Source organism: Rhipicephalus microplus, chromosome 7 (assembly GCF_043290135.1).
Source record: "Rhipicephalus microplus isolate Deutch F79 chromosome 7, USDA_Rmic, whole genome shotgun sequence".
In the NCBI taxonomy this organism is placed as follows: domain Eukaryota; kingdom Metazoa; phylum Arthropoda; class Arachnida; order Ixodida; family Ixodidae; genus Rhipicephalus; species Rhipicephalus microplus.
Window position 1 is genome coordinate 115,919,681 of NC_134706.1, and position 21,151 is coordinate 115,940,831.

Sequence of the window (21,151 nt, forward strand, 5' to 3'; positions counted from 1 at the left end):
AGCATGCTGCCGCTAACAAGGCAAATGTACAGTTACGGTCATGTTGGCTGTGCCATGTATAACATGTTGCTCGTGGTATTACGAGAAATAATTTCGATGCCTGCTTGTATATAGAATGAACCATCAAGACGGAAGTACTCGGGCTAATCAAATCTGTCTCTAATTGATACAAGGACACCCAGTAGGCATAAAAGCACAAACACCGAATGAATCTCAAGTTAGAAACCGTTTATAGGACGTGTTGCTCACTGATTTTACGATTTTTATATCAAATTCATTGCCTTTTTTGGTGCGTTTGAACTCACCAGTTCTTGCGTAATTTTAACATTAGGTAGAAATTGAACATTAGTGTTACTTCCTCCATGCAGTACTCAGTAATATGCAAGTGGCCGCGTCGTTATATGTTCCCTTGGTATAGCTTTTAGTATGGGGAGCATTTGCTGAAGTCACTTGTACCAACTGACTCAATGTGAAAAAAGGTTTTTTTCGATTCAAGCATTGCCCTGACAAAAGACATTTATTAAAAGTAATAGCTACACTTGTGTTCGTAGCCAAACGTTTGCTCAATAAAATTGTTTCCAGGGTCATCTGAAGTATTCATTCAACATTACAGCAGTCAGGCCACGTGTAGGGATTATATTCTCCTTGATAGTAGTCGTAACTTGGTGGTGGACACCTGTGAACAGAGTGCACATAATTAGCAGGATGCATTTTACATTCAGGTTTAGAGACCGGACGCTCGTACAAGCACATCAGGGTCGGATAGCCATTAGCATTTAATAGATGTTCCGCTAGACGGCACTAACTTCTAGAATAAGAGCAGTATTGGTGGTACCGCGTTACATTTTTTTTTGACGACTCAGTCACGCACTGGTCAAAACTTGGGACCTGTAACAGATAACGTACTTACGTTACCATTTTGTGGTAGCCTATTGTGTATAGTGTCACGCTAACTGTTTTTTTTTTCCTTTGTGAATGCCATTTTTCCAGCTCTCGCCCCCAAGGATTTTTTGTCGCAGCGATGGCCTGCCAAACATGGACTAAAAAGCACAGGCACTTTCAATTTTAAAAGCTTCATTTAACACATACACACACACACACACACACACACACACGCACACACACACACACACACACACACACACACGTTCCCATGCACCGGTATCAACTGCGCCCAATGATCCTCATCCGTGTATACAGGGTGTTTCAAGAAATGTGTCCAATAATCTGAAGAATCGAGAAAAGGCGCGTTTTGATCGCAGTCTCCATAGTTGCTTATTATGTAGCGGCAGGCATATGAAGGGGAATGAAGATAGCATTCGTAAATTATAATAATTAACTTTTTAATTCAAGAGAAATTCATTAATTCAAAGCTATTAACTAGGCCACTTGTCCGAATACTCAAAGCGGCAATGGGTTCATCGCATGAAGGACTTCGATTCTCCAATTTACTTAACAGCATAACTGCACTAATGAAAAAAGTAATAGCCCGACTTTTCTAATTCCCGTTACAAATGTTGTGTTCTACCCTTTTAAAATGCCTGCCGCTGCAGAAAAAGCAATCGTGAAAACAGCGTGTAAATAACGCCTCTTCACAATTTTTAAGGAATATTGAACACATTTTTTCAAACACACTCTATAGTCTGCACATGCACGCCGGCATCGATGAGGCACGGATGCTTATTTTGGGGTGCCAAAACGGAACGACGGATGGGGACCAAAGGACATCTGGCGTCGCAAACGTCAAACTGCCCTTCCCCCCTCTTTTATCAACCGCTTCCCACCCAAATGCAACGGGTCATTTCAGAGGCCATGAACCACGAGTTTTGATTTCGACGTGCTCCCCAGGAGGTGCTGTTCGTATCAGGAAAAGACCGATTACTGTAATGTAAAACTAGTGAGAGTCCAGTGATGAGTTAATTATGGATAGCGTGCATGATTGATTTGATTGACACGTAGGGTTTAACGTCACAAAACCAGCAAATGATTATAAAAGTCGTCATAATGGAAGGCTCTGGAAATTTGGATTACCTTGGGCTCTTTATTGTGCACCCAAATTGGAGAACATAAGCCTACACATTTTTTGCCTTCATCGAACCGGCATTAGATCCCGCGACGTGCAGGTCAGCAGCTGAGTACGTTATATAGTCGGTTACAACCAAAAAAATAAATCTAAGCTCCACCTACAGCCGTACCTTTGCCACCCGTACCATGAGAAACTTTGTTTAATAAAAAAATGTTTAATGATTTTGACTACTTGGTAATCAGCTAGACGAAAGACATCACGACTTTCGCTATTTGTTCACCTGCCCTTGAAATTCGCATCAAATCTCATTTGTTTATTTGTGTGATGCCAAGCACCTTTTGCGCATTTCACATCGGTGGTTTCATTATAAAGACACAAGTAGGTGCTACTGGTTATCGGTCAAAAAACGCGGACTTCCTTCGCAATTTCCGCGAAAATTTCAATATCACTCTCTGCAAAACACAGTTTTTCAAGTAAAAGACGTGAAAGTCGTAAATAATATTCGGCGTATTATTTGCGTTAGCAGCAAAAAAGTACTTATGGTTGCTACGGAAGCCACGTAGCAAGACTCTCTCGATGAGATGAATGGCTGGTGATTCGCAGTTTTCAATGCGGTGCTTGTTCTCTTATTTGTAATTTAATTTTTATTTTTCGGTTATCACCGACTATAGACTACCACGGTATGGCAGCGTGCGTGATTGAATAACATATTTGTATAATGTCCCTTTGAAAAAAATAGCTCTGTTCGTCGTCAGCCTCAACGTCAGGAGCGATGGCATGTAACTTACAGGCATATATAACCTTCTATAACATTGCTAACCTCTGGTACATTTGTACAAATTACCATTTTTTTGTGCGTGAGAAGCTATGTGAGGAATAAAAATTGTTGATGAAAAAAAACATATTGTGGGTTCTTGATGCAAAGACACGCTATTTAAAATATATGATTGTGGAAAACGGCAAAGGTAACGTTCGCTACTTTTTTTCAGTCATAGTGACAATAAAGCGTTTTTTTTTTATTTTTCGATGGAAACGTTGAGCGGCAACTGATTCATATTTTTGTTGGAGCTATGAGCAACGTATTTAGTTCCTGTTTTTTGTAACGCCTAAAATATTGTTCAAGAGTATTAGGCTAGCTGTCTCACCCTCCATATGATGCCAAAAAGAGTGAGAAGGCAGGAAGCCTTCACAATGCTTTTCGTCTGACGTGGCGTGTGACGATTCTGCCTGTGAGCTCGAGCGAAACCCCCAGCCTTTAAAATGCCCCGTGCATGAAGAACGTCTTCTAGACTAATAATTCTTGAGTAGTCACAGAGGGCACAGTGCTCAATAAGTACTCGCAATGCCATAATTCAAGCTTAAGCGAGATCCGAAGCATCGCTATGTGCCGCGATATGTAGACAGTATGAAGGCACGCGACCCTCGTGTAAAAATGTATCTGTTCCAGCACACGTTTTTCGAGAGAAAAGTATGCAAGTGTGGGTCACCGCAGTTCAATAAATAAAATAAATTCCGGCACTGTCTCGCGTTCTGTTTTGATTGTCTCTATTTTTCGCTTGAACCCATTTGTTTCGACTTCCTGAGTCAGCACATGATGCGGCACGTCCATGCAATGAATGCAGTAATGACAGCTTACTGCCTCCTGGCATCGTGAAAGTCCAGTTACAGTGTTATAACTCGTTCGTGTAATTCTGTATTGTTCTTTTTGTAACTCTGTCTCTCATTTGTTGTCTTCTTACGCTCTCTTGCTACTGCTATGTTCAAGTACAAACCTGCCCAAATTTCAGTATGGTTGTAAGTTGAGAAAACTGCGTATTTTGATTCCTCGTGTTTGTGAGACGTAGTTGTTGTTAGGTGTTCACACTCACATGCATCATACAACGATTAGCGCTGCCTAGCTGGTTGCTTTGAAATGAACACCGCACGTTGTCACTGGTTCACCGCGTGCAATTAGTGTATCGGTAAGGATTCCTAATCACGCAGGAACGCATGTCTGTGCATTTTCAGAAAACTAGGACATCGTTTTGCTGGTTTGTATATATTATGGTATTTTTAGGGCAGTATTGATTCAAGCAACTGAATCTAATGGTGTCTTAAATTGGCAGACCTGGAGTGGCTGACAAACTTTGCGCCGGATGCACTCCACTCTGGCGGAGGGACACAGGAGGGAATCTACCAGTGGAACACACATGCTCCCTCTGGAGCAAATGGCAGGGTCAGAATGGAAGGCGATGCGTGCGTCTTTTTTCTCGTATGCGTGGGCACACTTCACGTCAGCCATGAGTTGAGCCATGCATCAACGCCGTGCACCTGGACCTGGTAGATTTACAAACCAAATGATATCAAATATGCCTGCAGAAGTGAAGAACAAGATTTTGGTGCAATTTAACTATGTGCGGGAGTCAGGAAACATTCCTCAAACCTGGAAAATGGCCTGGCTCATGCCAGTGCTGAATCCAGATTAATACAGGACAGAACTGGCATTATATAGACCACTGCCCCTAACATCGTGCGTAGCGAAGCTGATGGAGAAGCTGGCCGGTATTCACCTAACATGGCGGATGGAGAATCACAAGGATGTTCCAGCATGTATGACTGGGTTTCAGCTACGGTTGAGTGCATAGGACAACACCTTGGACTTGGGGAGCCACATAGAAGACCAACGAGCATACAGATTTTCAACGCTGGCAATATTTCTGGACGTTTCGAAAGCGTATGACTACGTGTTTTAAGGTGCGATAATTTGTAGTCTTATGTCTGTGAGAATAATAGGGCACCTTTTACGCTTTGTTCAGGCGTTTCTTAGTGATCGATACGTGCAGGTGAAGTTAGGGTCAGTGTTCAGTAGCTCAAAAGAATGACCAGAGGAGTGCCACAAGGCAATCCCCTGTCTCCATAGTTGATCCATGTGGCCATCGCTGGTTTACCTGATATTCTTAAGGCTGTGAGCAAGGCAGTTCAAATATCAATGTAAACTGACGACATATGCATCTGGCTTTCTGAATATCAGCATGAGCTATTGGAAATGATAGGCCAAAAAGTTTTACTCTCCGCACAGACCTATCTTGAATCAATCGGACAAACATCAGCAGAAAGGTCTCAATTCATGCTATTATCAGGTATCCGAAGAAGAAAAACAGGGATGAAATATTACTTCCTGGTGCATCGAAAAGGCAAGTTAAATACATGAGATTGTTTGAAGTCACACTATACTTGAGGATGAATTGGCGATATGTAGTAGACAAGGCGATGTCAGTGCTGTCATCCCGTGTAAACATTGTTCTAACGATGAAAGCAACAAGCTGGGGGAACCACCCAACATTAAATATAAGGTGACAGCGGTAGTAATTGTCAATCGTGCGCTCTTCTAATTTCCTCAGATCTCTCCAAGTGAGTTTCAGTACGAACGGCTGGAAACTATTCATCCTAAAGGCCTAAGAGTTGTTTTGGAAGTGCCTAAGTTCGCAGCGAGCATGGAGGGGATTCATGAAGCTCGTCTTCCGCCATTACCTCTTCTCCCCTCCCAACCACTGCTGACACATCTTTGCTGATTTTGCGAATGGAGCACAGGACGAACACTACTCAGTCACCTTCAGACTGCTCGTAGATGCACGAAATCGCGAGCTTTCATGGCCCCCAACACCCCTCGCCATCTTGGCATGGGATTCCTCAAACACAGACAACTTCGACCAGACCCCTTGGTCACATGAGAATGTTGACTGTGAGGTGACGATTCTACGGATGCACAGCAAGTGCTCCAAACCGACAGCAGAAGTGAGTTCTTCAGTGCTTAAATACATGAAAGAAAAGTACGCCGGTCATTTGAAAGTTCCCACCTATGAATCGGTCGACATAGAGCGCGAAGCAAGCACTGCAGCGTTTGCGATCCCGTTTCTAAAGGTGTCCTGGGCAGTGCGACTCGAGTGCATTGTTTCATCTAGAGCATGTGAAAGCGTGGCAATTCAGGCAGCCCTGGAGAAACTGAGGTTTTGTAACGAGCAACAAGTCGTGCTGTTTTCGGACAGTAAGCCCGCTTTGTAGCGGCTGAAACACCGATTGGTTTTAGTTCAGTTCACTCAACATCACTGCAAATTCTTTAAGACCTGAATGGCATTGGTCTAAACATAAGGTTTCAATGAATGCCATCCTATATAGGTATAGGGGGTAACGAGGCAGCTGACAGGCTTGCCCGGAGTGCTTTCGAACTTACACCCACGAAGAATGATTCCTAAGACAATCAGAGTCTTTTACGAGAACCTGCAAACAGGCATTTTCACTCTTTAAGACTAACGCCACACCAGCCATGTGTGACAAACGGCTATCAAAGAAAAAGGCCTGCTTGATTCATCGCATTTGAATGGTATCAACGCGTACACTAGCATGGCTCCACAATATCATATTCTCCGCGACGCCGTTCTGGCCGAAATGGAAAGAAAATTGTGATATAGAACCCTATTTGCTTGAGTGTCCTGAGTTTAAGAAGTACCGGACGTGTTTAAGGAACCTCAAAGATTATGCTCTCCATGGGACAGCTGACTGATATTGTGTTCCTGCATGGTCATTGTATCTCCAGGAAGTTGGTGTCCCGACTTCTGTTGAATTTTTAATGCTGCGGACCTCTCATGCGACTGGTGAAGAGGGACAACTATGTTTGGGGTATGGTGCAGTGAAATAAGGGTACCGACGCAATACTGCATGTGGAATTGCACAGAGGCCGCCCAGTTATACAAACACAGGTCGCGCTACACTCGACTATTTAGGAGACTGCCCGTGCTTAGTTAAACAACAAATAAACAAAAGGACATTAGTTTTCAGCAAAGAACAATCCACGCAGAGCAATAGCCGGCGAATTTGCAAGGCTACATCCACCGGCTACCTACCACCTCCTAAGTCTAACCCTAGTTGGGTACGTGCATGTATGATCCTGGTGATGATGATGATGATGACATTTGATGTTCTGTGGCGCAAGGGTCATTTCACGGCCAAAGAGCGCCAGTTCACCATACTAAAGATGTGGACAATGATTGTGATAAGCGGCTGTATAAGGGCCATAAAATTCCTCGCGGGAAGGCGGGTAAAAACATACATTAAAATCATGACCATGCCGTGAAAGGTGTGTGTGGTATGAATAGATGAGAAAAGTTGCTGATAATAGAAAACGATGGTGGACATGTATGGCATTATCACAAGTGCCTCACTCATTCATACCCTTGCGTCCAAAGGCCGTGAGGCAAGTGCTTTGTTGTGTAGCCACCGCAGCGAAAACCTCTCTGGAGAGGTCGTGCAACGGAATGCCCGGGTACGATATAAAAACTACGAATTTCTTTTAAAAACGCTAACAATGATTTTTGACTAAAAGGTGGTTCCCTACCGACGAACATTGCAGGGTGTAAAGGTATATGCTGTCGGTAGGGTAATGAAAGGTGTTGTTTTCTTGGTGTTTCTAACTGTTTGCAGTGGATTAAAATGTGAACTGTTAGTAGTTCCCCAAATGTGTCACACAGTGGTGGATCACCACCAGACAAAAAATATGAGTGTGTCGTGTATGTGTGTCCTATCCGGAGCCTCGTTAGTAATACCTATGTACGACGTGATTTTGATACTGGGTGGCCAATGGCCAAGGTGGGGCTTAATAATGTGTAGTTTGTTTTGTGTGTGTCTATCCCACATGCTCTGCCAGTAGTCCCCGAGCTTTCGTTTGAGAGACAGCTTAAGATCAGGGGCCAGGATTGATATGGTTGTAGTGGCAGTGCTTTCGTGGACGGATGCAGCAAGCTGATCCGCCATCACGTTGCCTTGGATCTCATGGTGCCCTGGCACCCAGCACACAACATGTTGTTTGAGTGTGTAGAGTGTGCATAAAATGGAGTAAAGTGAGACGAGGACAGGGCTTTTTTTGTTTTTTAAGATTGTGCGGAGCCGTTACAGCACTGAGGGAGTCCGTATAAATTACTTCTTCTTGTATTTGTGATTGTTTGATGTGTTTAGCCGCCACAAGTATCGCCTAAGTTTCCGCTGTGAAGATACTTGTGCCTGGATTTAGAGGGCCAGCATCCGAAAAGGATGTACCGACAGCAGCGGAGGACGCAGAGGAGTTAGACTTGGAAGCATCTGTAAAGAACTCAGGACGTGTGTATTTGTGTTGAAGTTCCAGGAAGTAGTTTCGGATATGAGCAATAGGTGCATGTTTTGTAACTTCTAGGAAAGACACATCGCAGTCTATAATCTGCCACTGCCACGGTGGCGGGTATACTACAGGAGCCATTAAACTGTGTTCAAGTGATACTCCAGTTTCCTCAGCTAGACCCTTCAGGTGAACCGAGAAGGGCTGCCTCATCGAAGGCCTGTTTTGAAACAGAATGGAGCTCGACAAATCATTAATAGTGGAGTATTAGGGGTGCTTCTTGTATGCTTTCACCTTAACAAAATATACAAAGGACATGTAAGTTCTTTGTAGATGAAGCGACCATTCATTTGACTCAACGTAAAGGCTTTCTACAGGGCTGGTGCGAAAAGCACCCGTTGAAAGGCGGACGCCCAAATAGTTCACGGGATCCAGCATCTTCAGAGCACTTTGAGTCGCAGACTGATAAACAACGGCCCCATAATCTAAGTGGGTGCGAATAAGGCTTCTATACAGGTTCATGAGACATTGCCTGTCACTAACCCGCGTAGTTTGTGACAACACTTTTATTACATTGATGGCTTTTAAACATCTTGTTTTTAAATACTTGATGTTTGGTACGAAGGTCAACTTGTTGCCCAAGATTAAGCCTAAGAATTTATGCTCCGCATTTACAGACAGACGTTGACCTTTCAGTGCAATTTCAGGCTGTGAGTGAACGCCTCTGTTTTGGGAGAACAAGACACACGTGCTTTTTTCTGGGTTCAGCCGGAATCCGTTTTCCTCTGCCCATTTGGAGACCTTGTTTAAACCTAACTGAACCTGCCGCTCCCACGTTGCTAGGTTGCATTACTTAAAGCCAAGCTGAACGTCATCGACATATGTGGAATAGAACTTGTTGCGGAGGATGGACAGGTGCAAGTAATTCATTTTGATAACAAAAAGTGTACAACGAAGTACACCTTCTTGCGGTACTCCCGTTTCTTGCACAAATGTTTGGGAGAGAATACTCCCACACGGACACGGTATTTCCGATTAGACAAGTAACCCTCGATTATGGAAAGCATTCTACCGCGCACACCCAGGTGAGACAAGTCTTTTGATATGCCAAAACGCCATGTTGTGTCGTGAGCCTTCTCGATATTGAGAAACACTGAGAGGAAGTATTGTTTGTGGACGAAAGCGTCTCGGATCTGTGCCTCGATACGCACCAGATGGTCGGTGGTGTATCTACCCTCTCGAAACCCACACTGGAATTGGTCGAGCAGATTGTGTGTTTCAAGAAAATGTAAAAGTCGACGGTTTATCATTTCTTCGAAAAGTTTACAAAGGCAGCTGGTTAGTGCAATGGGCCTATAGCTTCAAACTGAGAAAACGTCTTTGCCCTGTTTCAAAGTAGGGATAACAATAGCCTCTTTCCAGGAAGCAGGGATGGTGCAAGAAAGCCAGATAGCCTTGTATAAGGAGAGTAAAGTTTTTCGCGTTTTGAGCGGCAGGTTTTTCAACATTTTTTACGTGACACGGTCGTAGCCTGGAGCAGAATTACTGCAAAAGTTTATTGATGTTTGTAGGTCAGCTAAGTTGAAAGGTTGGTTGTATGCCTCGAGATTTGTGCACTTGTATTCTAGTTTCTGGTTTCTATCCTTTCTTTATATCTTTGGAAAGCTTCGGTATAGTGTGACCAGCTAGACACTTGCTCGTAGTGTGCACCGAGGAAGTTCGCCTGATCTTTCAGGCTGTCACTCTGTGTGTTTACGAGTGGTAGTGAGTGTACTTGTCTTCCTGCTACCCTACGAACCATGTTGCAGACTTTAGCGTTTAGTGTATATGAATTTATCCCTGATAAAAACTTGTACCAGCTTTCTCTTCTGGCCTGTCGACGCGTTCTCCTGCCTTGAGATTTTATTTTCTTGAAGCTCTCAAGGCTTTCCACTGTCGGCCAGTTCCGCAGCAACCTCAATGCCCTGTTCTGATCCCCTCGCGCATTACGAGACTCAGAGTTCCACCATGGGACGTGTCGCTTGCTGGGCAGTCCAGATGTTTGTGGGATGCACTTGGCTGCTGCATGAGTAAGAAAAGCCGTGAAGTACTGCACAGCTTCATCGATGCCTAATCCGCATACGTCGGTCCAACTTAAGTGAGTAATCTTTTGAAATTGATACAAGTCGGCTTTGTTGACCAGCCATTTGGAAACATGTGGAGGACATTCATATAATATTGGTGTACTCAAAGCTAAAGGAAAATGGTCACTTCCGTATGAATTATTTATGACTTTCCACTGAACTAATGGTACAAGTGAAGGAAATGTGATGTTGAGGTCTATGGAAGAGTAAGTTTTGTTGGCAAAGTAATAGTATGTTGCTTTTTTCCTATTGAACAGACAAAATACCTGATGAAATGAGGAAGTGTTCAATAAGACAATCTGGTGCATCACAGCGAGAGTCACCCCACATGCCATTATGTGCGTTCAGGTTCCCAAGGACCAGATAAGGTTCAGGTAGTTCGTCTACTACAGACTGGAATTGAAGTTTTTCAAGACGGTGGTGCGGAGGTATGTACAAAGACCAAACGGTAACGAGTTTGTTAAGTCTGAACGGGTAATTGTGTACATGCTATACCTCGACTAACTATAACCGCTACACCACCGGATGGTGGCATGGCATCATCTGTATCCTTTCGGAAGATTACGTAGTTACGTAAAAAGTTGTGTTTGTTCATTTTAAGTGTGTCTCTTGTACACAAAGCACTCTAGGATTGTGTTCATGGAGGAGTTCTTGTAAGTCATCGAGGTTTCGAAGAAGGCCTCGGATGTTCCACTGTAAAATTTCTGTCTGCATATTTAAACAAAAAAAAAGATGCTGCTGTGTGTACAGAGAGTATCCTGTGTTGGAGTGAGCTTGTTAATTCAGGTGGCAGGACGATCGTCCGACCCCGTTATTGGTTTTTTTATTTTTCTTGGCGCGCTCCAAGGAGCCGCGCCGCTCTTTCGGTACCAAGGGTACCGTTGTATCCATTGCCTCCTCAGAGGCACTGGGTGCCCACGCATGCGAGCTGGTGGTTCTAATTTTAGGCCTCGCCTGTTGAGGTGAGGCCTTGAGACCAGAGGACCCTGGAGTCTCCGGTCTCAATTCGCTAGGAGGCGGGGTAGACTAGACTACTGCCGCCTTGGGGGCAGGCGCCACAGCTGACGGCTCGCTCTGCGCTGGCCGAAGGAGTGGCGAGGGCTGGTGCAGCGTTGCCCCCTGACGCGCCGCATCAGCATATGTAGCGCCGTAAAATGGCGACACTCTTCGTCCTGCTTCTTTGAGTGTAATATTTTCTTTAATTTTCAATGTGATGATTTCTTTTTCTTTTTTCCAAAATAAACAAGACCGTGAGTATGCGGCATGATTTCCACCACAGTTCACACAGTGTGATGGTTCTTCGCAGTTGTCAGAATTGCGGCCTGACACTCCACATTGTGCACAAGTTTGATGACCATTACAGCTTTGTCAGCCATGGCCATACCTCTGGCAGATAAAATAACGACGTGGGTTAGGTATGCATGGTCTGACCGACGTATTCGTGCGCCCTGTTTGAATACTTTCTGGCAGATTACTGGAAGCGAACGTGAGTAATAGGTGTTTTGTTGGTGTTACCTTGTTGCCTCTTCTGATGAGGATCCTTTGTACATTGGTCACATTCTGACTCTTCCACCCCTCCAGAAGTTCCCCTTCAGCATCAGATATTACTCCAAGTGTTGTGTTCATAGATCTGTGTGGCGTTACAGTGATCGGAGTGTCACCAAAAGTTGAAAGATTCTGTAGCTTCTCAAACTGTTATTTTTCTCGAACTTCAAGGAGGAGGTCTCCGCTGGCCATTTTGGTAACTTTGTACCCGGACCCAAGAGTTCCTGTGAGACATCTGGCTACTACAAAGGGGGATACAGTTCTGGCTTGCTTGCCACTTATCTCACTATGTATAACATAAAATTGGGGGAAGCTTTCATTTGATGGGTTGAAAAAGCCTAAGTCTTCTGTGCGTACGCGCTGTAATGCGGTACGATCGCTCAATAAGGGAAACGCTCTATGCATTCTACTTTAATTTTCTTCAGAAGCGTTGGCGGCCACCCACTACGGAGCCCAACGAGGGGGCGCTACAAGTTTGCGGATGCTAAAACCTGCAGACGCCAGCCGTACAGCGCTACTATAACCCAATGCGCCTAGACCAAGGTAGGCTATTTGCACAGGGTTAACCCTAGCCCCCAGGAAGTTCGGAAGTAAACAGAAGAGAGTAGAAGACAGGACAGATAAATAGTGAGAGATAATGACGAAGATGTAAGGACAGAGATATAGGAAAAGGCGACTGCCGATTTCCGCTGGGTGGGTCAGCCCAGGGGTGCCGTCTACGTGAAGCCGGGGCCAAAGGGGTGTGTTCCCTCAGCCGAGGGGCCTTAGAGGTCCAAGCACCCAGCGTCAACTCAACCCCCGTGGTCCCCTTTTCCCCGGACACGGCTCAGCCACGCACGGCTAGGCGTAGGAGAAAGCCGAAACTCCCCCGTTAGCTCGCGTCCATGGTGTCGCTACAGACCAAACGCCTACTTGTGCAGGCGTCCCTGCGGGGGTATGATCCTGATGCTACATAAGGATAGGATAAAGGGTGGTTGTGAGAAAAGAGACCCATTGCAGTACCCAGTTTGCCGTACCCAAAGATCAATATTGTTGAAATTTGAGCAAAATATCTGTGCAGGTGTAAAGTGAGATTCAATACCGAGCATTGAGCGGCGCTAGCGTTCGCGAGCACAGACAGAAGTGCACGTGTATTCGCTCAACAGGGCCGACAGATAGTGATGAAGACAGAGTGTGAGTGCACGGCTGCTCGATAAAAAAAAGATGTGGCCTGTTGCTTCTCGTCACCTTCAATGGGCGAACGCGTCTCGGCTGTCTTGGGAGATGTGGCCACTTTTTTTTGCGTGAGAGTGTTTTTATTCCAAGAAGACAATTTTTACATTTTGTCCACCACAAGATTTATGCTTGGATTTGTGTTTTGGGGGTGAACTTCCTTAAGTCGTGGCTTGTGCCCTCCTCTGTAGTTGTAGTAGTTGTAGTATTTAGCTACCTATAGTTTATGACTTGCCCAATAGATGACATTGTGTGCATACGTTCTTTAGCGCTATGTGCTAGTTCATTTATGAGGTGGGCGAGTACCCCCTCCAAGCCCGGAGTACGGCGCACTTTAGAGAATTGGAAGAGCCCCTACAGATTCTGAATAATACTTGGGTAGGATGCAACAGGTGCATAACGAAAAGGAAAGGTGGGGGTTTCAGAAGCCAAATGAAACATACTGAGGCATCGTGTTGAGAACACGTCTAAGTTTCGGGCACTGTAGGGAAAGAGAAAACTTGGCTAGGTGTAGCTTACTTGTGGGCGGGGAATAACTGCAAGGAAAAGAATTTAGAGATTGTAAATTGCCTACGCACCGATATCAATAAATTTGGTCATGGGGCCGAAATAATTCTTCTAGGGGACATGAGTGCTCACATACAAGATCTTGACGGATATTAGGACACTAGTGGCAGGTTATTGCTAGATCTCTGCGAGCAACATAGAGTGAGGGGCGAATAACGTGGGAAGTCGGACACAGGCAATCGAGGATTGATTATTGCCTCATGGCAGAGGGGACCTATGACAAGCTTAAAGAGGTGAGAATAGACAATGAAGGCAATAATAGATTGGGTAGTGATAATAAACGCATAACATTGCAAATGGGATATCAAACTGAAAATGAGAACATAGAATCAGTTTGGAAGCTCTTTTTTAGGTGACACACAAATAACAAATATAGCCGCAAGAGTCGAGATCGAAGTAGGAAAACAACCAGGCAAAGACTGGGAGTACAGTGAGCTGTTACATGTAATGACGAGGGAGACATAAAAAGAGAAAAAAGCTATTCGGTGTAAATGAAAGAGAAAGCGAAAAGGTTGGCGGTACAGAGAAATCCGAGAAGCAATCGAGAAGTGACGCGAGGCATGACGGGAACACAGAGAAGCAAAAAGGTGGAATCAGCCAGAGGATGAAGTCAACCAAATATGAGAAATATATTTGGAGAAAAACTTATTGTGCAGAAATTGGTTGAGGCAAGAAATTAAGGATCAAAGTGAATGCTGCATAACACAGATTCTCAAAAAAGCCGCTCCTATAACATTTTTAAGCCTTTTAAAAAGCACTAGAAAGGAAGTCTGTCATAAGGCAACAACATATGGTAGCTGAAGGAGAAAATAAATTGTAAGGGTGCGAAGCACAATGTTGTATCCGAAAGGTAGTAACAGATTTCCTTAAAAAGGTCGGCCGGAAGGCTTCCGCGGGGAGTAAAAGTATGGAAACGAGTGCAACCGAGAAAGAGGGAGCACTCGAGAATTTTGATTAGAAAAAGGTGGAAAGAAAAAAATCCCAAGCGCACTTCTCCAGGTTCCCATGCAGTACCCGTCTGCCTCATTAATAAACTAGGACATATCAATAAAGAAGGCCTGCTGAAATCCGTAGAAAAGTGCTTACCGGACGGAGAAAGAAATAGCAAACACTTGGCGGAAAAGTATAATGAAACTAATCTATAAAGGCAAGGGAGAAACGGGTAACAGTCGCTCGTATAGACTGCTTACCATTACACCTGTGCTATATACATGTCGGCGATGCAGGCAGTAAAATTTAAACTAGAAACGTGGCCAGCGCAAAGTAATATTTAGGAGAACTTCAGAATAGATTTAGAACCAAGAGGTGGTTAGACGATAACCTGTTTTTTCTTAGTCAGTGTACAGAAATATTTAAAGTATAAAAGTGGTCATTACACTTTGCTTATCTTGAATTCGTTGGGGCGCATGACAACGTTAATCAAAAAATTAATCAGAAAGTTAATCAGAAAGACATATTGGTTCCAGGGCTTACATTTAGGAAGTTAGTGGTATGCATGAAGTCAGAGGTGCAAACAGGAATGGGTGTAAATCAAAGGACTGCGTGGCGTCTCGTGTTGGGCGCTCACGGGAAGATAAGGAATGAGGCTGTAAAGGAGGATATGGGATGGACAAGCTTTGAAGTAAGAGAAGCTCGGAGAAAAAATAGATTTGAGGAGAGGCTCAGAGAAATGAAGGAGAGTGGATGGGCTGGGAAGGTTTCCAGTTGTTTGTATAAGAAAGCGCGGACAGGAAGTGGGAAAAAAGCTAGGAAGCTCACCAGTAAATATACGGCTGGCAGTGTGGACGACATTGCCACAAGGAGCATTAAGCGAAAAATCAGAGAGGCACATAAAATTCATTTGATGACAGCGATGAAAAAAAACGGCTCTCAGTAACTACCGAAAGGGCAGGAACGAAATAAGGCGGGGTGGATTTTATAATATTTCAAGGGGAAGCGCTTTACTGTTCAAAGTGAGATTGGGTTGCGTGCGAACGCGTGGTTATGAAGAAATATTGAATAAAAAATAGGAACAATGTACATGCTCAGCGGGAGCTAAGGAAACGGCGGAACATGTTCTGAATGAATGCGGGGATATCCACCCAGGTATACGTGTGGGTACAAGCCTACGTGAGGCTTTGGGTTTTATGAACAAACATGAAAGCGGGAAACGTCCTTGATATAAGCAAATAAAAGACGGTTAGAGTGTTGGTAGCAGAAAAGTATGAATGAAAGACAGAAATAGTGGGGAAATGCCATTCTGCCTGACGAGGTAGAGAGATCGAACATAAATTTACATTTTTCTTGTTATATCAAAATTTATTTATTCGAAGTAGATAACGCATTAGGCCAGCATGAAAAGAAAGTTTTCTTTCATTTTTTTTTTTTTTGGGGGGGGGGGAGCCGGATGGCACACATGTCACCATCTCGTTACAAAGGGGACGCTCATAGCATCCATCCATCACCTCTTGGGCTTCTATAACAAGATTGTGTTAGTGATTTTCACATAATATCCACGGAGTTAATGACGAAGACTGGGGCGAACCGTCCATTCGTCCGTCCGTGCTTACGGAATGACAGACAATCAGACACAGAAACGGGCTAACGGATGGAAGCACGAACCGACTGATGGACGCATGAACAGACGCACAGGCAGACGGTCATAAGCACGAACGGACTGACAGAAGGATGGACAGAAGTACGGAGAGGGGCACGGACGCATGCGCGGATGATCGGAAGCACGAACGAACTGACGGGCACATGAACGGATGGCAGAACGGACGAACGGACAGAAGCACGTATGCACGGACGCACTGAAGGACGGATGGGCTCACGGACGAACGAATAGAAGCTTGGACGGACGGACGCATGGATGAACGGAAGCACGGACGGACACACAGACAGACGGATGGATGAAAGCAAGGACGGACTAACCGACAGACTCACTGACGGACTGATGAACAGGAGCACGGACGGACGTACAGGCTGAAGCAGAGACGACTAGACACACGGACGGGCTTACGTATGGAAGGATAGAAGCACGGGTGGATGGATGGACGAGCGAACGATTGGCACGCGTATGGTTGGATACATGGACGTATAGCAAGATACTTCGCCCCACTCATCATAATTTACTCTGAGGATATGCTGAAATTTTTTGCTGTACTTTCTCGTCCTTTTTTTGTTTGTGATTATATGTAATGGAAGCTTGCTTCATGTTTCTTGTGCTTGAGTAAGCTTCTTTGGGGCTCGCATCCACGGCAGACAGTTTTTTAAGCGCTTTCATGTCGCCAAGCTGTTGAGAGCGGCTGAGCCACTCAAAAGTGGGAAGAGATGCAACTGTGAAGTACCAGGCATTTTTCTATTATATACAGTGTCGGGGTGCGTATTATATGTTACACCGCACTCATTTTGTCACAAAAAAGTGCCGAGTCAGACAGCAGTTGCCCCCTCAGGAAAACATCAAATCTCTGCCATGCCTAGGATACCTGCAACGGTCACGTGCAACGAAAAAAAAAACCCCCGTAGCATATTTTTTTGTTTAGATATCGCATAACACGAAAGTGAAGGGTGTCTTCACAAATGCAGTTGAGCATTTCATATACGTTGTTTAACCACGAGAGCGAAGGAATAAATTTCGCAGCAACAAATTGCGAAGAAAGGCTAGCAGCTAGAAACTTGCAGTGCGTATCCCAAGCAAAAAGCACGCACGAAATGAGCACACACAACACGATCATGAGGTAACAATGTCAAAGCTCGACAATCAAAGCCCACTGCTCTAACAGAAAGAAAGACACTCCAAATGAACGCACAGGTCACTCAGAAAATGATAATAAACACCAGTTGTTCTAAAATTTTGGGCCTTTGCCAATCGCGTGCAAAACGCTCCTTAGGTCACTTTGCACCATTTCTTGTTTTCGCGTATCTGATTCACCCTTTTTGTCAATGTTTCCATTGTCCAAAAACTTTTGTACATGTGCACCGTAAAGCTCATTTGGAGATAGATATGCACTCATGAATTAATGAATCAATTAAACCGTTTACAGTCAGCTATTCTGCGTGTATCTTCGTTTGTTGTTGGGGCGTGGTCTGTGTTCGCACTGTTAATTTTAGTTTAAATATTCGTACCAACTAGGCCCGAATGAAGTTCAATTGATGGCCACTGACTGGACCTAGTTTGGTTAACCTCCCTACTTTTCCTCTTTTAGTTGCGAAGCAGCTCTTTGACTAGCCTGTGTATCACTGTTCTTTATTGTCTCTGTGCGAACGCGCCACACCGCACCCCCCCCCCCCCCCCGCCGCCACAGTTGTTGGAACGATGTCAAGTAGGTCAAGTTGCAGCGGCGTGTTGACGTCATTTTCTGGAGAAACCGGCAGCAGCTGCCGGTTTCTCCCAACATACATATGTGGTGTTGCTCCTCCGCTAGCGTTCAATACACTTCTCTCTTGCTTCCCCCTCTCCACCACCCGCAACGCTCGAGTGCACATCTAGTGGAAACACTCTTTCGGCTCGTTTATCTGCGATACCACTTACACTAATCCCAATCCATCTCCCGTGTCTTTGCGTTTGAAAGAAACGAATACTCGAGTAAAGGCTGTACCAAGTTTTGCTTCAAACCGTTCTTCCGGCACTTGCATCAATGGCCGTTTCAGTGCAGTTAACAGCGTGCGCACAGGTGCTTCTTCGCATACTATCGTGGTTCCCTTCGGGGAGATGGTCCATGCAATTTTTTTTCTCTCTGTGTTATGGATGCCCGCATGCTCGGCAGCACTCGACGAGGAACATTTGGTCAATGCGGCATCGAACACCGAACCAGCATGGCTACCGGGATCACTGCGTACTTATTGCTATTCTCGTACTGGACTGCGTCGACGAAACAGCTTCCCCGGGAGATCTTTGCTGCCCTGCGGATGATTGCCGGTGCAATGGTCCGTCTTTTTCACATGCTTCGCCGCGGGTGCATATTGCACGAAATGGAGAAAAAGATTATCTGTTCACGTTGTTTTCTTGATAAACACTCGTAATTTGGCCCACCATGGCCAGCAGGATACCCATATCAGTCAGGAGCCACCTCCCAGCTTTCGTGCCCGGGAAGCTAATGACCTGTGCTGTCTCCTGTGCCTCCGTAATCTCTGCGATTGTATTGTGCATTCCCGACTGGAGGAGTCGTTCCGTTTGCTTGTAGTTAGAGATACCAAGACCTATCTTGATGCCTTGCCGAATCATGGCGTTTATCGGCCTTCTTCAAGATATTCATTCAAAGTGCCACAGTAAGAACGAATGAATGAGCCTTACGAGGTTGTCTTGTGCAAGACCACTGCGCCTGTAGGCAACCCTCCTGATAAGGCCGAAGGTACTGTTCGTCTTTTCGCGAACCGTAGTATCATTTGGTTATTGGCGCCCGCCGACCACAAGATCATGCTGAAGACGCGGATTGTCGCGACACTAGGGATTGTGCCCCAACTCTTTCTGTGTCGGTTATGTCGATCTCTGCCACGGGCTTCTGGTCTCTTGGCTAGCGTCCCCGCCTGATGGGTCTATACAAAAGCAGACCTGATTTACTTGGTGAGCATCTGAGGTCCGTGTCCCGAGAAAAGGACTCTGTGCAGTCGATGGCTTCCTAGAAGACACATTCAATGTGCCCATCGCTGCCTCCAGCACACCATATTGTTATGTCGTCTGCGTAAACGGTAAGTTCGAGGCCTTGAATCTTGCCCCAACTTCACAATAGACCAATCATGGTGATATCCAATAAGAGTCGTGACATCACAGATCTTTGCATATATATATATATATATATATATATATATATATATATATATATATATTTATATATATATATATATATATTGTGATGAGCGAGACAGAGAACAAAAGACAACACCCGACCCTGGGCCAGCTGTTCTATTCTGCCCCTTCGTTCTTCTCTTCCTTGCTCTAGCTACCCGCGCGCCGAAGCGCCAGCGTCTTTCTTGGTCATGACACTCGGCCGTGACGGCGCGCGCGCGGAGCTGGCGGCAAAGTTTCTGGTGGTCGGGCTTGGCTGCATCATGGTGGTCAGCCCGGACCACAATGCAACATAGAGCGACGGTTTGGGGGAAGCGTCTCTGGTGAATGGCTCTGGCTGCCTCGAGCTGGTCACTCTTTTTCACGCCACGATTTCTCTTGAAAAAGTGCTGTGGACTCAGGCGGCCGGCACTGGCTGCCCCGTTGCGGCCAACGCTCTCGGCCGCGATTGGGTTCCGGTATCTGTCAAAGGTAAATCTGGTGGTCGATATACTGGCTGCATCTCGGAGGTCGGCCTTGGCCACGCTGAAACTGGGTGCCAGAGTCTTGCACAAATCTATCAGGAGGTCGAGACTGGCTGCATCGTTGTGGTTGGTCTCGGCCATGTAGAGACTCTCTGTGGGAAGCAGCTAAACATGCACCTGACAGCGCGCTTCGGACGGGCTGCAAACTCAGCGGCAGGCATTGAACTCCGGACAAGGGTAGCCGAAAGAGTATCCCAAAAGACGCGCTGGGTACCTTGCCTTGTGTCGAGAATGGGTATGCAACTTCTGAGGTGTGTGGCGAGAGAACATAATTTACGGCTGGTTTTGGCATCTTCGGCAGGACATTTTGTGAACCTGTTATCGTATTGGCTGCTGTCTGCATCTTGAGCACCAACTTTCTCCTCATGTTCTTGGTCAGTGAGACCAGCAATGGTTACCTTGGGCTCTACCAGCGCCATGACGGTAAGCGGTTCAAGCATAGCGATGCTGGTGTCTCCACTTGCCTCAGTAAAGGTGATATTGAGGCTGGCTTCTCTAACTGAGCTGTATAAAGACTGGTACCAGCCTCTTCCACTGACATGATGGCGTCGCGTACCGGCACAGGTACTGAGAGCAGCAGTTGCGTGTCGCACCTGCGTCTAACGTCATTCGTAGGACAGGTGGAGAAGCTTTCTGCCAAGCGGCTAGAGGGCTCCGAGGAACCTTCGAGGTGTTGCTCCACTTCAGCTCGGTGTGCGAATGGGGTTGCGTCAGTGAAGGGCAATGCAGCAAAGTCGAGATTATTTTTTGCGGCTGTTTCGTTAGAGCCTTCAAGAGGTCCGACTTTGGTAGCAACCCCTGGCCGCAGTGAACTTGATTCGGGTATCGACAAAGTGTCTAACTTCTCGTGTGGTAAGCTGCAGCGCACAGCTGCAGCCTCGAGGTGGAAAGACTCTGAAGCTTGCTCCTCGATAACGGCCAGGTTGAACTGGATGGTGATGGAGAGGTGGTAAGGATTACGACCCAAAGCAGCTATGAGCTTACAGCTACACTCCGCCCATGACTGCTGCTTCCAGCCTTCATACCGGTGCCACGCCGCTGCACCTTCTCGAAGACGGTCTATGGCCACATACCATTTGTGATCCTCTGTCCAGGCCGCGCACATTGCTAGCGCGTTGACGGTTGCCACCCAGCTGTCAGCGTCGTTCCGGGCCCCGTGGAATTCCAGTTGTTCGCAGACGGCTGGTGATTGTGGGGTGGCAGGCACCAACGCAGAGATCACCGACGCGAAGCAGTCGAGCTGCTGTGGGAGCTCAAAGAGAG

At 45.7% G+C, this 21,151-nt stretch overlaps 1 long non-coding RNA gene across 2 annotated transcripts in view; it reads right to left on the bottom strand.

Annotated features, from left to right (window-relative positions):
* Positions 1 to 498: 498 nt before the first annotated feature.
* The window catches only part of LOC142767597 (uncharacterized), a 93,591-nt gene continuing 72,938 nt past the window's right edge, over positions 499 to 21,151 (bottom strand). For both annotated transcript variants that reach the window (XR_012885010.1, XR_012885009.1), the window contains exon 4: positions 499 to 676. This is a non-coding gene — a long non-coding RNA (uncharacterized LOC142767597). The remainder of the gene's footprint in view (positions 677 to 21,151) is intronic.